The sequence below is a fragment of the Melospiza melodia genome, chromosome 1, assembly GCF_035770615.1.
Source record: "Melospiza melodia melodia isolate bMelMel2 chromosome 1, bMelMel2.pri, whole genome shotgun sequence".
Taxonomy (NCBI): Eukaryota; Metazoa; Chordata; class Aves; order Passeriformes; family Passerellidae; genus Melospiza; species Melospiza melodia.
In genome coordinates, this window is record NC_086194.1 from 47,519,672 (window position 1) to 47,535,239 (window position 15,568).

Here is a 15,568-nt window from a genome sequence, read left to right on the forward strand (position 1 = left end):
AAACTGGGCTTTGAAAACAAGCCCTGTGCTGCTAGTAATGAACTTCATATCATCTGCAACTCCTGTTTGCTGACGACATTCAATTTGTTAATTCTGCAGCTGGTGATAGGGGTCAGATATGAAAGTGACGATTGTTTTTTGACGTCCCAACCCCTGCTCACATCTTTCTAATTAATCCTTTTAGGAGCCACCAGCAGATCAAGAGAAGTGTGGGGAGGGAGGGAGTGTGGGGAGGAGGAGAAAGAGAGACTTTTTTTTGTCTGGCCTGTGGCTCCTTGCCTCCCTCTGTGGCGGAAAGGAGACACAAGGGCATACCTGCTACTTATGGCCATGAGCTGTTACAGATGTCTTAGAAAACCTTAATGTTTGAAAAGCAGGTAGCAAAAAATAAAAATGAATAAAAAAGGCTCACATGGTCACAAAATAGGTAAGATTGGAAGAGACCACAGTGGGTCATCTGGTCCAACCTGCCTGCTCAAGCAGGGCCATCCTAGAGCACATTGCACAGGATTGTGTCAAGATTGTTGTTGAGTATCTCCAGTGGAGGACACTCCACAACCTCTCTGGGCAACTTGTGACAATGCATGGTCACTGCTCAGTAAAGTTCTTCCTCATCAGGTGGGACTTCCTGTACATCCAGTTCTGTTCAGTGCCTCTTGTCCTAGTGCTTGGCATCACTGAGAAAAGCCTGGAAACATCCTCTTGGCACCCTTCCTTCAGATATTGATAGATATTGATGAGGGTCCCTTCCCTGTCAGTCATCTCTTCTCGAGGCTAAACAAGCCAAACCCCCTCAGCTTTTCCTCATAAGAGAGATGTTCCTGTTCCCCAATGATCCTTGTTGCCTCCCATGGACCTACCCCAGGAGTTCCAAGTCTCTCTTGTACTGAGGAGCCCAGAACTGAACACAGCACTCCAGATGTGGCCTCACCAGGACTGAGTAGAGGGCCAGGGTCACTTACCTCAACCTGCTGGCAATGCTGTTCCTAATGTACCCCAGGATACCACTGTGCTTCTTGGCCACAAGGGCCCTGCTGGCTCAGGGATGACCTGTTGTCCACTGGGACCACCAGCTTTTCTCCGCAGACCTGCTTTCCAGAAGACTAGGCCCTGGCCTAATGGGGGTTACTTTTTCCCAGGTGCAGGACCCTGCATTTAGCTTTGTTGAATTTCAGACTGTCTTCTCTGCTTATCTCTCCAACCAGTTAAGGTCCGTCCCCCTAAAATAGCTCACTTTAAAATCTGGCAAGTGTTTCATATTAACTGTCTCCATGGGGAATGAGAAGAGTGATGGAATTAGCAGTGAGGTAGGAAACCATTCTTCCATTATATTATCTTGCTGATATGGGGTTGGTGAGATCCCACTGGTTTAAAGAGCTGAGTATGTACAAGCCACACAGAAATCCAGCAACTCTGTGCAGGCAGTTAAGAATGTCATCAAACAGAGAAGAAATCACGGGCTCAGGAGGAGCCCAAGTGCACACACAGAGGCAGGTACTGCAAGGGAATCAGGACCCACCACACAGCACAGAGGTTCACAATGGCTTTAATGGAAACAGCAAAAGGGCAGGACATATTGCTGGCCTGTGCAGCATGAGAACGGGAGCATTTTGCAGATGCCAAAGTCTCCCTTCACTGAGTTTTTAGCCTGGGAGCCTGAACTTCTTACCTAGGAAGTTATTTAGGGTGTTTAATCTGCTGCAGTGACCACACGTGCCTTGGAGAGGGTCAGCCGGCACACCAACCTAGATGTGGTGCAGTGGAGTCTGTGTTCATCTGCAGAGGTTGGATGAGGAGGCCTTGTAAGGCAGAAGAGCCAGCAATCAAGAGAGAAATTTTATAAAAAGTGAAAAATATTAGAGTGGAAAACTGGCTGGGTGACAAGATTTTAAGAAAGGAAGACCTGAGATTATGCACAGAGATTACTGGCACTGGGGAAAGGTAGAAGAAAATAAACTTGCTCTTGTTAGGCTGAAAAATAATTCTTTCATAGAAGTTAGGTTTTTCTTTCTCAGTCCACCTCAGCACTGAGGTTTGGACTCACAGGAAATCCATCATCATCAGCCTCCCTAAAGCAGGAGAGTCCTGGCAGAGGTTGTACCTGTTCTGGGTCAGAGCTGAGGAAACAGTTCCAAGTGCCTGCTCTCACTCAATGATTCCCCAGGAGAAGAACGCTGGCACAGCTGGCTAAACACATCTAACCATTTGCTCTGTTCCAACAGGATCTAGCACTGAACCTTTGGCTCAAATGCAGTGGTCATGGTTCCTCTCAAGAAAATGGGGCTCTACCAGCTCATTCTGGCCGTGTATCCAATGGACCCTGCTTTTTCTGTGGACAAAAAGTACAGCCACTTGCTTATATGCTGTCAGTGATCTTGTTTTCCTACAGAAGTTTTCACCTGACTCACTTTATTAACCAACTACTGCTCTCAACCATTCTCATAATGGTTTACCCATCCAGTATAAACTTGCAGTATCCAGTATTGTGATGAGAAATCAACCAGCTCCATAAATGTTTACCTTTCTTTAGCAGACTTTATGAGTATGCATTAATTTGCACACAGAAAAGAGGTTTATTGCTCTTTCACTGCAGACTCAAAAAATTAGTAAAACACAGTTCTGCTGTTGGCATGCCTGGAATAAGACTAGCTTCAATTAAATTGGCCTAGATTTAAATCAATTGTCTCATGAGCCCACTTTGCCTTTACGGTGTCATTTTAGTTTGTTCCAAACGTTATGCAGAAAATCTAGAAAAATACTGGTGGTGGGGGAGAGCTGTATGTTGTGATTAAATTGATGCAAAGATGTTGTTAGGGATGGAGGTATCTTCCTACTTGGGAATCACTGCTTTCCACAAGCAAGTAACTCACTATCAAAGCCTGCTTGTAAAAGTAAGAGAGTATCAGAGGGCTGCCTGAGGTTCCTGGGAGACACCGGGCCCACAGAGGACAAAGAGCTCTGCTGCATCTGCTGATAATAGAGGACAAATAACTGGAAGGATGAAACTGCATTGGGACATCAGCAGTGAAACAGATTTTCCCCATGAGATAAGCTGAAGACAAGAAAACAGAAATATAAATGAAGTGAAAAATGAGTAGAGGAGACTGAGTTTCTCAGGCTATTTAAAACATGCAGTTATTTTTCAATAGGCTTTTACCTGTTGCATCGGTGAACATGAGCATATCTTTTACTCCTGCAAGATTTCTAGACTTAATTTAGCTGCTTATGAAAGACTCATTGGCCCTGAACATCTCTGCAAGTGGTTCATGCTACCCACTCTGCTTAGCCAAAGTGCAAAGCACTTAGAGAAAAACATTATCCTTTCCAGTGTTTATGTTCAGCTCAAGCACATCTTAACCCTTTTATTGTCTGTATGGTTAAGTCCTACAGGTACCCTGTCACATAAAAGACATACTGTTTATTATTCCAGTGTTAACAAAGTACTTGAGGGAAACAGTCATCTATTTTCAGTGGGGGGGAAAAACCCAACCAAAGCAAATATGGCAAGAATTGCCAGCTCCAATAGCAGCAAGAGGATCTTTTACAACTCAACCCACTACAGAGGCATCCCCACACAAGCCTTGTGCAGGCAGTTGTACCTCTCTAGCTGCATCTTTAACCACAGCTTTCAATTAAAACTATGGTACTTTGCTCACTCGGCTATTCTTGCATGGCTTTTCTTTGAAATCTGAACAATACTTCCTTTTATGAATTAATTACGTGCATGGTTATAAATTCTGTTTTAGGTTGATAGTTCTGATTTTCTCAGATAAGAAAAGGGCTTTACATCAACCCAGAAAACCTTACACCATAAAGAATCAATTCCATACATTATCCACCCAGTGTTCTTAAACACTAGAGGTCTTTTTACCAGATATGTATCTTGCCACAATATGAGGTTTTAATAAATGTGAAAATAAATATTTAAGGAAACACACCTCTCTCTGAGAAACACACACAAATAAAAAGCAAAGCATGTCTATATCAAAAACAGCTAAAAGGAATAAAGTCAACGAAGACAGTGTTTAAGTAATCAACATTCCCGGATAGGTGATGTCAAAATGGTAATTATCTTTCCAGAACTGCCTGAAAATCTAAAGCAGGAGGAAAATATCCAAAGAACTGTATTGCACTGCTCTCACCCTGTGAGTGTACACAGTACATCTGGAATAATGTGCTCACAAAATGGTGTTCATCGTCCACAGCCCTCCAGAGCTCTATGGAAAGGGTGTAGGTGGTCCAAAGGGACACAATTACAAGCAAAGGAATAAAATTTAACACAGTAACATTTGCAGTGTTTATCAGAACAAATTCCCCAGCAATGAGGCATAGCTGACATAAGGAAGTGTCCTTAAGGAATCAATGGCTGCTCCATTAAAGGTTATGCTAGATAAAGCAGGCAGTGCTACAACTTGGAAGGAAAAGCTTCCAAATGTTCTGATTTCTGCAGCAGAGTGAAATGACAGAGACTCTGCTGGGCAGCAAAGTTTAAAAAATGCCTTTAGATCTCTGGCTTGTTTAAGCTGCCTCTTGGAGAGCAATGCAAAAGAATTAGACTGTATGAAGGTGGCATTATTCAGAAGGTGTTATCTTAGGCACTTTGGAACAATGTTACCCTCTTGTATTTAGAGCTTAGGCCTTATGATTGATTATTTGTATCTGCCCTGTCTTGGAGGCTGTTTGAGGATGCTGCTGCAGTGCAGGCCGAGAGCAGGGTTTGGGAGGCTGTGGTTCAGTAAAAGAACACAGGACAGGGAGAATAAGGACAGGTACTTGAAGATACCCACTGAGCTTTCTAGAACCATGTTGAGGAATCTGAAAACAGCTTGATTTATGAAAAAAGCACGTAAATATCAGAGTCTCACAGTGAAAAGACTATTTAGGATACACGGCTTAGGAATCATGGATGGAAACAATAACCAAATCAGCATTTTAAACTGTTTGTAACATGTTATAGGGAAAGAGAAAACCCTTCATTCTTGGTGTGGGCAAGCACCTACACCAGGGACAGAATATATTAGAGACAGTCCTTGCTGCCCAAATGCTGTCCAAATCTTAATAATTAACATTATTGATAGATACCAGTTTTCAATACTAATACTTAATACTGCTGCACAGAAACCAATTTTCCAGCTTTTATTTATTCATCAATTTCCATCTCGAGACCATAGAGGTATCTATGCTGACAAGTGAAAAATGGGGTAATCAACAGAGAAATATCTTAAAACAATACCGTTGTTGTGCAGCACCACTGTCACGGGATTATTGCCCTTCTCTCCTCCTGTAATGAGAGGTTTGACCTGTACTGCATGGGCTGAAAAGGGACAAGTGACCCACGTACCAAGAGGCCCAACTCTCTCACCAGCAAGTGCCAATGCATTTTGCATTAGCACTTCTCACTAGGAGACCCTGAGTCCCAGTGCCAGTGGGGCTAGGGGAGTGTGAAAAACCTCCAGAATGTGCTTTCTCACAGCCTGACAGATAACTTGCCATGAAACCCAAAGACTGTCATGTCATCCAGGACTCAATAGCCCATATTATAATTCAAAGGAATGACCTGCTGCTCACAGGTTACGTAGACAATCCTTAAAACTTCTACTGCAAAGTTCTTTTTCTTAGGAACACAGCTTTGCTCCTCACACCTATTTCATAAATCCACATAAAATATTATTCATTTGGGTCTCTCTGGAACAGCAAAGTTCAGCTGGTTTGAAAAACAGAAAAAAAATACCTACTTACTCAATATTTTCATTCTGTGGCCTTTATTTTGCAAAAGAGTGGGTAAAGAGAAGCAGATGAAAAGCTTTAAAATAAAAATACTTTTTTAAAAAGGAAAGGGTTAACATGAAGGAGGTTATTTTATCTCTAAATTTCAAGTCCAGGATGCTCTGAGCAAGCAGTGGTTGAGAACAAAGCTAAAGTAGTAGGTTTCTCTTTAAAGAAGTGCAGACCAAGTAGCAAAATATAGACTGAAAATATAGACTGAAAAGTGCAAGAAGACAAAAATGCTTAAATTAGCCTGAGGAAGTCTATCTATCTAAGTCTTGCCTATATTAAACAGGGCTTGCTGGAAAAGGGAAAACTGTAAAATTACCAGTAAGTTGCCCTAGTGGAAGCACAACCTTATATTAGCAGAAAAGGAGATTGTTGGCTACTATAGCCCTATAAAGTTCCTTCAAACAAGTAAGCCAAGCAGGAGAAAGGATTCGGCTTCTGCTGAACCATTTTCCTGCACCTGCAGCCTGATGGAGAAACTTTGCTGGAAATGGTTAATATCTTGTATTTAGGACTGTCCTTGGCACTCTTGCACAGCCTGGGGAGGAAGTACTGTGTTTCATAGACTGCATTTCAATACAATACAATGTTCTGGGTGGCAGAATCTGATTTCTATACAAATAAAGTAAAGTAAAGTAAAGTAAAGTAAAGTAAAGTAAAGTAAAGTAAAGTAAAGTAAAGTAAAGTAAAGTAAAGTAAAGTAAAGTAAAGTAAAGTAAAGTAAAGTAAAGTAAAGTAAAGTAAAGTAAAGTAAAGTAAAGTAAACTCTTTACTTGAAGTTGAGGAGAAAATTGATTAAATTTAAAATACTCAGGGGGAGGCAGAGATCCTGGGAAACAGGGGAAAGTGGAGGCTGGGGCCTTCTGTGCGCTCACATGGAAGGGTTTAAAACCCTCTCTAGAAGGTCCAGGTGCAAATTACCATTTCCTCTCCTCATCCTTCCCTAACTCACAGATGCTGTAACTCAAGATGCTGTAACTCAAATGCAAATTTTGAACAGGGATCCAATGCCTTAAGCCCTTCCAAAGTCCTCTTGCCCAGTTGGCCCAGCACCTTTGGAATGAGGTGACTATCTCTGCAAACCAGTCTCATGATTTTATAGTTTTCAAATCTGCACCTCTACCTCCAATACTTCCCCAAAACCCCATTCCAAAATCCTTTTTTAACTCATTGCACAGAAGCTACAACAAATGCTTGCAGAATGCTGACCTAAAGCACCATTCTTCACCTGATTCTACACCTTGTAAACTTTAAATTTTTTCCTACATGGCCTCTAATACTGAGCTTCTAATAGAAACCTTGTACAGACAGACAGCACCATTTTGTGGCCATTTCAATGCAGATGGCCAGGATAATGTATCCATCTCCTCCCAGTATCTGGTTTGGCTAATTCTCATTTTGCTCTTCTCAGCAGAGGAGATGCCCAAGATTGGTTAAAGAGAGTTAGGCACCCAAGTCTCTGTTTTAGACTGCTAATGCACACTGCTTGCAATTTTCTTGAAAATCCCCAGGCTTAACCTAACAAGAAAATGTAATTTTAGCCTCTTTAGGTTTCTTTGCTGTTTATAAGTAAAGAAATCTATCACACAAAATAAAGCAGTGGGGGTTTCCAACAGTAGTCTCCATTCAGGCAAAATGGTAACTTTTTCCAGGACAATCTTGATTTTCTACTACCAAAATATGGGTCTCAGAATTACATTCTGCATTGCAGATTTCATATTTGTGGTCTGCAGTCACAGGAAACTTATCCTTCAAAAGTTAATTCAGTAGGACCGCAATATGGGACTTGCTGTTCAAAACAATAGGAAGAGAACATTTTTTCTTTTCCTTACTTACCAAGGCTAAAATAAAGAATAAAAAAAAAAAAAAAAGAAAATAAAATCAACTTTATCTTTTGGAAATGTCACATTTCCTTTGTGTCCTTCAGAATCCATTGATTTCTCTCTTCTTCCCCTGGAGTAATTGCCCAGACCTTTTCTGCCCATCTACACTTTCTCTGCCACAAGCTGAAGAAACATTCACTATTAGCATGTCTCAGAGGTGCTAACCTAAAGAGACAATATTCATGACACAAAAAACCCTGTACAGCCTTTTCTATCCCTTTTCATTCTTACTTTTCAGGAGACAGGGATCAGAAGAGGAATTTCCACAATGGTATTGTTTCAGTTTAGTATGAAGAAAATCCTTGATTCTTTATGTGTGCTTGGAAGCCTATAGTAATCATATTATTCCAGGGTCCTTATTGCTGGTTAATGGAATTCTTTTAATATTGACCCAAGTTTCTATTAAATAGGTTTGCATTGATCTGGTGATGTATAGAGCTCAAGTAAGTCTATCTATGTGTAAGCAAATTAAAAGCCTTAAGCCTATACAGCCAAACTGTATAATCCCATGCTGAAAAATTGATTCTCTGATACTCTCCTGGGGACATTTTTTTTCTTTTTAGGTAAAGAAATTTCTTCAATTTCTTTGAAAGAAAGAAAAATATCACAAATATTTCACATTCAACAAATACAGTCCAAAGCTACCCAGAATAAGTGTTTATAATTAGAAACTGCACCTTGCATTGGGTAACACAGCACTGACAATTCAGCAGTTATAATGAACACATGAATTGTGTTGAATACAATCAATTATGTTGCTGCAGCATCACTCATCATTACTTTCCAGCCTGAGCATAGAGTTTGATATTTTTGTAGCAATATGTTTACCACAGCCTTGCTGTCACGAAATTCATTACCAACGTCACCCAGACCATCCTCCTTTGAAATCAAATTGGTCTCAGTGTGCTTCTTCCCTGTCCTGGAATAGTCATCAAACACATAGATCTCAAAACAATTAGTAAATTACACTGTGCTGGTTGTGTATGTGCAGTAGTATTGAAGATGCACCCATGAAACCTGTGGCAATAGATCTACAATAATAAGAACTACAAATCTACAATAATAAGAACTACAAATCTACATCCAGCCACCACCATGGGTGTTCACAGCCACTGAATGTGAGGATGAGCAGGAGCTCAGATGGCTGTTGCCAAGGCACCATGCTCCAGGGTGGTTTATCCCAACTCTAACAAGAACTGCATTCACTTTCAAGTCTCTCTTCTAAGAGAAGGCACCAGTACTCTTCTCCCCCCTTCTCTCCCACCATGTCCATTAATAACATTCATCAATTAACCAGGACATAATCCATCTTCACTATCAGACCTGTGGTTCAGGAAGCACCCAAGGAGCAGGAAGACACACATGTACATACACCCAAATAAGTGGGATGTCTTCAACCTGATTTCCATATGAAATTAGACTAAAATAATCACAAAGCTTAATTCAGTTTCTCAGTTCCTGTTTCACACACATTTTAACCCTCCAGCACAACTGCACTAAAGCTATTCTTTGTCAAACATATTACAGGCTACTAGCACAACTCCCAACAAACCACAACTATATCCAAGGTGCCCAACTACGTATAAAGACCAACCCACATTTTGGAAACTCAGACACAGCACCTGTAATTTGGGGGCCATTCTTACATTACCCAGTTAATATGTGCATATGTTTCTGCTGTGCACTTACAGCATGTGACCACAGTGAGTAAAAAAAAAACCACAAAATCCTGCAAAAATATAGTAGTCAGGATGGCAGAGTTCATGCAGTATTTTTAATGGGCATGGAGGATGCTGTCTCAATGCTTACCTTACTGAGTGGGATCTGTTCAAGAAAAGATAGGTAGTAAGTAAAAAACCAACTTTTTGGAAATGCTAATTAACATCAAACACAATCAATAATCTTTAAAACCTCCCTGTTATGAGCATGAAAAATTACAGCTTTGCAAACTGAAGTAGGTCTTGGTAGATGTGAAGATCTTCCGACTGGAAGAGCCATATCTGCTGTTACCCTGTGTGCAAGCACTTCCATTGCTTATTATCAATATCCAAAAGCATGTATCAGCAAAACCAGATATGTTTAGTTAGGGTACTGCATGCCATGAACCTTGCATGTAATTCAAGAAATTATTTTAGTACTTGTTCTTCTGATTCACACTAGGCTGAGACCCACCCTAACCTCTATTCTGTGCATGCCACTTTTCTGCTGGAGAAATTTTGAATGCCAGTTTTCTTTTGGTGGGCTTTCCACATGATTCAGCAGGAGTAGTAGGAGTAGCAAAACCTTGCCTTCATAATGAAGTTGTGTGCTTACTTCTCCACGATTTCTCAGACACACACAATTATAAAGTGCTAAAACAATTTTCCTGTGGGTCAGCTGCATGAACTTGCTTTGGGGTGACAAGAGTGAAAGCCTCCACATCATCATCAGCTCTAGAGATTTAGCAAAATGAATAGATCACATCCCTGCATCAAAGGAAACCCACTGCCTACCAGGACCTCAGTGCTGCATTATGATTGTCTTAAAACCACTGAAAACTTTCTGGAATGCTAGAGAAAAATTACCGTCATGGATCCTTAAAAGTCAGTTTATCACAAAAGCAGTAAATTCCTGTCTGCACAGAGAAAAAATCCTTGTCTCTCTCTCCCTTCCCTACTAATAGTAGGCATTACCTACTATGTGGTTACCTGCAGGATTTACAGAGAGTGTAGGATGCAAACAGCTCTTTCTCCAGGTGCAGGAGTCAAACTGAAAACAAGGGCTCATAGTATGCCCTGCCCCCTCTGCAAGATGAGGGGCTCCCTCAGCTGTCTGTGGAGCCCCCCAGGACAGGGGCATGCTCCCGAGTCCTGTCTACCTCAATCTTCTGCCCCAGCTCTGAGCTGGAAGGTGACCTGCAGGAAACTCACAAAAAGCCATTACCGTGTTGTGTCAGCTCAGAAAACCGCAACAGGGCCAGGCAGGGGAGGAAAAAGCCTGGAGAGGAAATCAAGGAAATTCACTTTGGCAGAAACTAGCAAAGCCTTTTTCTGAATGTTAACTATCTAATTTAATGAAGTCTAGAGATCAGTAGAGACAATTGTCACTGCCAGCTTTGATGCCAATCACAACTCTGGAACACGAGCCAGTGAATGCATCCAACATACAAAGGAGAAAACAAAAACAAGGCAAGGATTTGACCCTGTGCTCTCATGATCCTTTAAGAAGAAATATCACCATTCAAAACTATGGGGAAAAAAATCTTCCCAGTCAGAGCAAGTCAGCAAGAAAAAGGAAAGAGAAGTCACAAGGCAAAAGACTACAGAACCACAGCTTTTCTCAGTCAGTCTGTAGTGCCTTTAGGGCTGTGAGTGAGAACACTTGTGGGCTGAAAACCTCTATGTGGGCTGAAAATTAGGGAAGATTTCTCTAATCCCTGTCAGGGAAGCAGGCCTGAACATTTTCCCTTGTGAGCAGCTGTAAGTCTGCTGTGCCATCAAGGGAGTCCTATTGCTGGGACACATTTCTCCTGTGCCACTGGGTTCCCAGTATCCTCAGCTCCATCACTCCCTTCACTTTATTCTTGAGAAGGCATACAGTGAGGGAGAAGTTTTGCATCTCTGTTAAGTATATAAAAACAAACTCCAAACCTCTGTGGATCAAAGGCACAATTAAGCAAATTAATATAGTCTGATTTCTTTCTGAGCAGGATTTTCTATAGAGACTTTCAATTGAGGAAAATTAGAACCATTAGGTTTGGTAAAGACCTGCAATATCCAGTCCAAGATTTGAATATCACTGTGCCCACTAAACCATATCACAAAACAACACTCATACTCATTTTGGAACACTTCCAGGGATGGTGAATTCCAACTTTTTTCCTGAAAATCTGTAGATCTATAGTTCTCACTCCTATTGGTAAACATGGGTTAACATATAATTCTCAACAATCTGGTCCTTCCCAAGCTGAAAGACTGAACTCCTTCCTCTCTCATCCTCTTGAGCCACCCTTTCTTCTCGGGCTCTGGGAAAACTCTGTAAGGGAGAACAGCATTTTACCCCCCTCTAAAATATTAGGCATTTTAAATGTGTCCATTTCTTGCTTTACATGACTTTTTCATACCTAAATCTTCATCAGACTAGACGCACTATGAGAAATTCTGATGGTACTAAAAATGCCCTTAGAGTGACATCATACAATCTAAGATGTTTGCATGGAATTTCTACCAGGCATACATACACAGAGGGTGATTTGGGGATGGATTTCCCTGAGGGTACAGTTATTACCTTGTACTCAGTTTTGGAGGAATCCTATAACAATGCAGAAACAGCCATACTCTCCTGCATGCATGAGAAATATGAGACCCCAAACTCTTTTGTCTGGTTTTTCCTTGCCTTCTTTTCTGTCTTTTTACCCAGGCTCTAGACCTGAAAACCAAGCCATATGATCAGAAGACCAAGACCACAGGGAGACCTAGGGAGAACTCACAACTGCACTGTGCAAAATGACCCATTTCCAACCTTCATCCACCAACCATCCATCATGTGTCTCATTTGAGCAATGCTGATGGCAGTCACCAGACTACAACAATACTTGCCACCCACTGAATAGCAACAGACCTCAGCAGACAAAATCCCGCTCAAGCCAGTCATACATTTTCCATAAAAGCTATACAAAGAATGCCCCAGTCCTGGCAGAATTTAGGAGGTTTTAGGACAATGCACTGAAAACCATACTTTAACTTTTGGTCAGCCCTGAAGCTGTCAAGCAGTTGGACTAGATGGTCATTACAGGTCCCTTTTGGCTGGACTACACTATTCTATTCTATGCTATTCTTCCTAGTATCTCCTCCTTTTCCTAGAAGTGCACATCAAGGCAGACACACTGATGCACTAGGTACAGCTGCTGGCATTCCTCATGTCTCTTCTGCCATTCAGCTCCCAGGGACTAACCTCATGGTACTCCTCTCTACTTTGACCACAGCAAAAACCTCCCTGCAGCCCAGAGACCACCCCTATTAGCTGTTCCCTCTCTGCAGACCAGGGATAATTTCCATGAGGCCATGCAGTGAGGGCTGGGGACACAAACTCAGTTTTGGGGGGATACAAGGGCTGGTTTCTGCAGCCACAGCCTGGATAAAAGCCAAAGAGTAACTAGAGCCATGAGCTGGGCCAGCCGGAGCCAAAAGACTACCATGGATATACAAGCTTTGAAAAATGGAGGTTACACTGGTGTGGTGGAAAGGTTGGTCATTCTCAGATCTAGAAAATTCAGATGTGTGCCCAAAGCAGAGCCAGGCAAGCAGCAACTCATTCAAATGGTAAAGAATAGCCCACTTCTGCTATCACTGTCATACTGCCTTTCCCCACTGAAACCAAGCTGCATAGACCTTCTGTTAAACACACCACTTTGTTGTGTTTATATGGGATACAAAATGCATTTCAGCTAAAGGGTTAAACCCTCTGCAAGGACTCTTGTCCCTCAAGAGAGTCAACACTCTGGTGACTTCCTGCCAGACATTTATAGCCCCAGTCATTTCAGCCCTTTGATAGCTCTGCCCTTCAGTCAGTTCTTCACCAGTGTAATGTCTCCCTGTTCATCTTGCACAACGTCTGGACAAGTTGTCCAGAATGATGGACAGTATAAAAAGGAGTTACTTAAAATCCAGAAACACTACACCCACTGCTGTCCCTTCATCCACTAGGCAGGTGACCTAATCACAGAAGGACATTAAAGTAATTAAACAAGACTTTCCCCTTGTGAATCAATGTTGGCTGCGTCTGATGATGGTATTTTTTTCTTTAAATGTCTTCCAGCAGCACCCCTTATGAAGGTCTCCATAATTTTTCCAGGTACTGAGGTTAGACTAACAGTCTGCAGTTTCCTGGGTCTTCCTTCATGCCCTTTTTCTAGGCTGTAGTAGCACTGGCTAGATTCCTGCCAGCAGGAATATTCCCAGACATTTGGTAGATGATTGAGAGAGAGATGATTGAGAGATCCACAAACTCCATTACTCTGGAATGAAACCCATCAGAATGCCATGGACGTGTAAACATTCAGCTGATACTGCTGGCCTCTTACAAGTTCATTATCCATGGAAGGAAAGTCACTGCTTCCATACTCATGGTCCTCTGGCTCAGGTCTACCAGTATTATTAGAGAATGAGACAATTGAAAGTGTTGATTGTCTTTGCTTTTTCTTTTTGCCAGTTAGTCAGGTGCCCATCTTCCACAAGAATCTTGGCTGAGCAATAGATAATAGGCACCATGATGCCTGCTTTACCTTTGATCCTCACCCAGAGGCTCTCAATCACATCATCCCTAACATTAAGGGCTGTGCAAACTTCTCCCTTACAGACATTGCAATTCCCACACCTCATGTGCCCTGTCTATCCCTCCTGAAGAGCCCAAAGGCCTTCATCCCATTTGCTTACCTCACTTTGTGAGAAGATTCTCAGGTCTTATTTAAAATCCTGGTAAATCTTTCCCTTTAGGATTTAGCATTTTGGGTACTGAAAGAGTAAGGAGTAATATTTTTCTTCCAAATTTGTACATTGATGCTACAATTGGTGCATACATTCAGACTATGTAAAAAAGGGCATTTATACCATATATATTTATTTCATTGTGGTGATGTCCGAAGGGAAAAAAAAAGGGGATTGTTCTCTCTGTACGAACTCCACAGAGATGTAGTGACAAACTTGTTATGGTGAGGTCTACTTGGAATGAAGTTCTGGATTGTTTTTTGCTCTTTACTCTATTTTCCCCTTGCACTTTTATAGTTCTTTCCCTCCTTTGGGACAGGAAAACACCTGTTCTATTACATGTCCTTTCAGAACTCAAGTCTGTGTGAAGGAAAAGTTAAAAATTTTACCTCTTTCATCTCAGGAATAAGGAGCTATGTCAGGACTTAGGTCCCTCAGATTTGTTGTCCTGTTTCATGCATGCTTTCCAAACTTTGGTGATGAGGGCTCAGCATCGTGCCCCACTGAGGTGTGGAAAGGTTCTTGGCAGTCTCTCCACTCCTCTCCCTAAGTTGACCCACTGTACCATTGTGGGTCATATCCTCTGCATATTGTGGATCACAGAAACCACCAGTCTATGAGAGGAACTGAACTTTACCAAAGCAGATTTAGGGTTTTTTTCCTATTGGCAGCATTCAAATCCTATATACATTTCTTTGCCTCCAAACAACCAGAGGTATCTTGGATTAAAGGGCAATTCTCCATATAATACAAGAAGGTTCTCAATAAGAAAGTTTCTTATCTTAAAGAGATAATTAATGAAATATATACTGTTATAGTACCCATCAGCACTGCCAGATGTCAATCATTTCCATTACAAACCAGAAGACTGAAAATAAACTAGAATTAGGCTGTTATGTCCTTTGTATTGAAGCCAGCTCTAGCACAGTAAGTATCAACTCATGTACACTAATTATTAACTGAATTTGATCTCAATATACTCAAATGAACAGAGTTTCAATCATGGTGGATACAAACAAAACTAAAAAAAAGTAGCTCTAAAGACAGGGAAAAAATTGTTCTGGCTATTCATATTCTCAAGAAATATCTGTTCAAACAAGCCATGTTCACATCACATCATCAGATGTTTTAGATTGAGTGAACCTGTCTTATAAATAGTGCTTCTTACATTTTAGGTTGGCAAGATGAAGACTAAGAGGGGAGATAACTCTGTAATGACAGCAGAACAGTATAAGCTAGAAGAGAGGAAGCTGAGGTATATCTGTTGGGTTAGTATATGAAACCCAGCTGTGTAAAGTAGCAGTGAAATTTACATACATTTACTTTAGCAATTATGTCAGTAGAGAGTTTCTGGAACACTGATGCCATCATAGTTGAATGCTGCAAATTTGGTCTTTCAGAGACTTGACCAAGGGCAATCTAGAGAGCAGGTAAATTTGCTGCTGT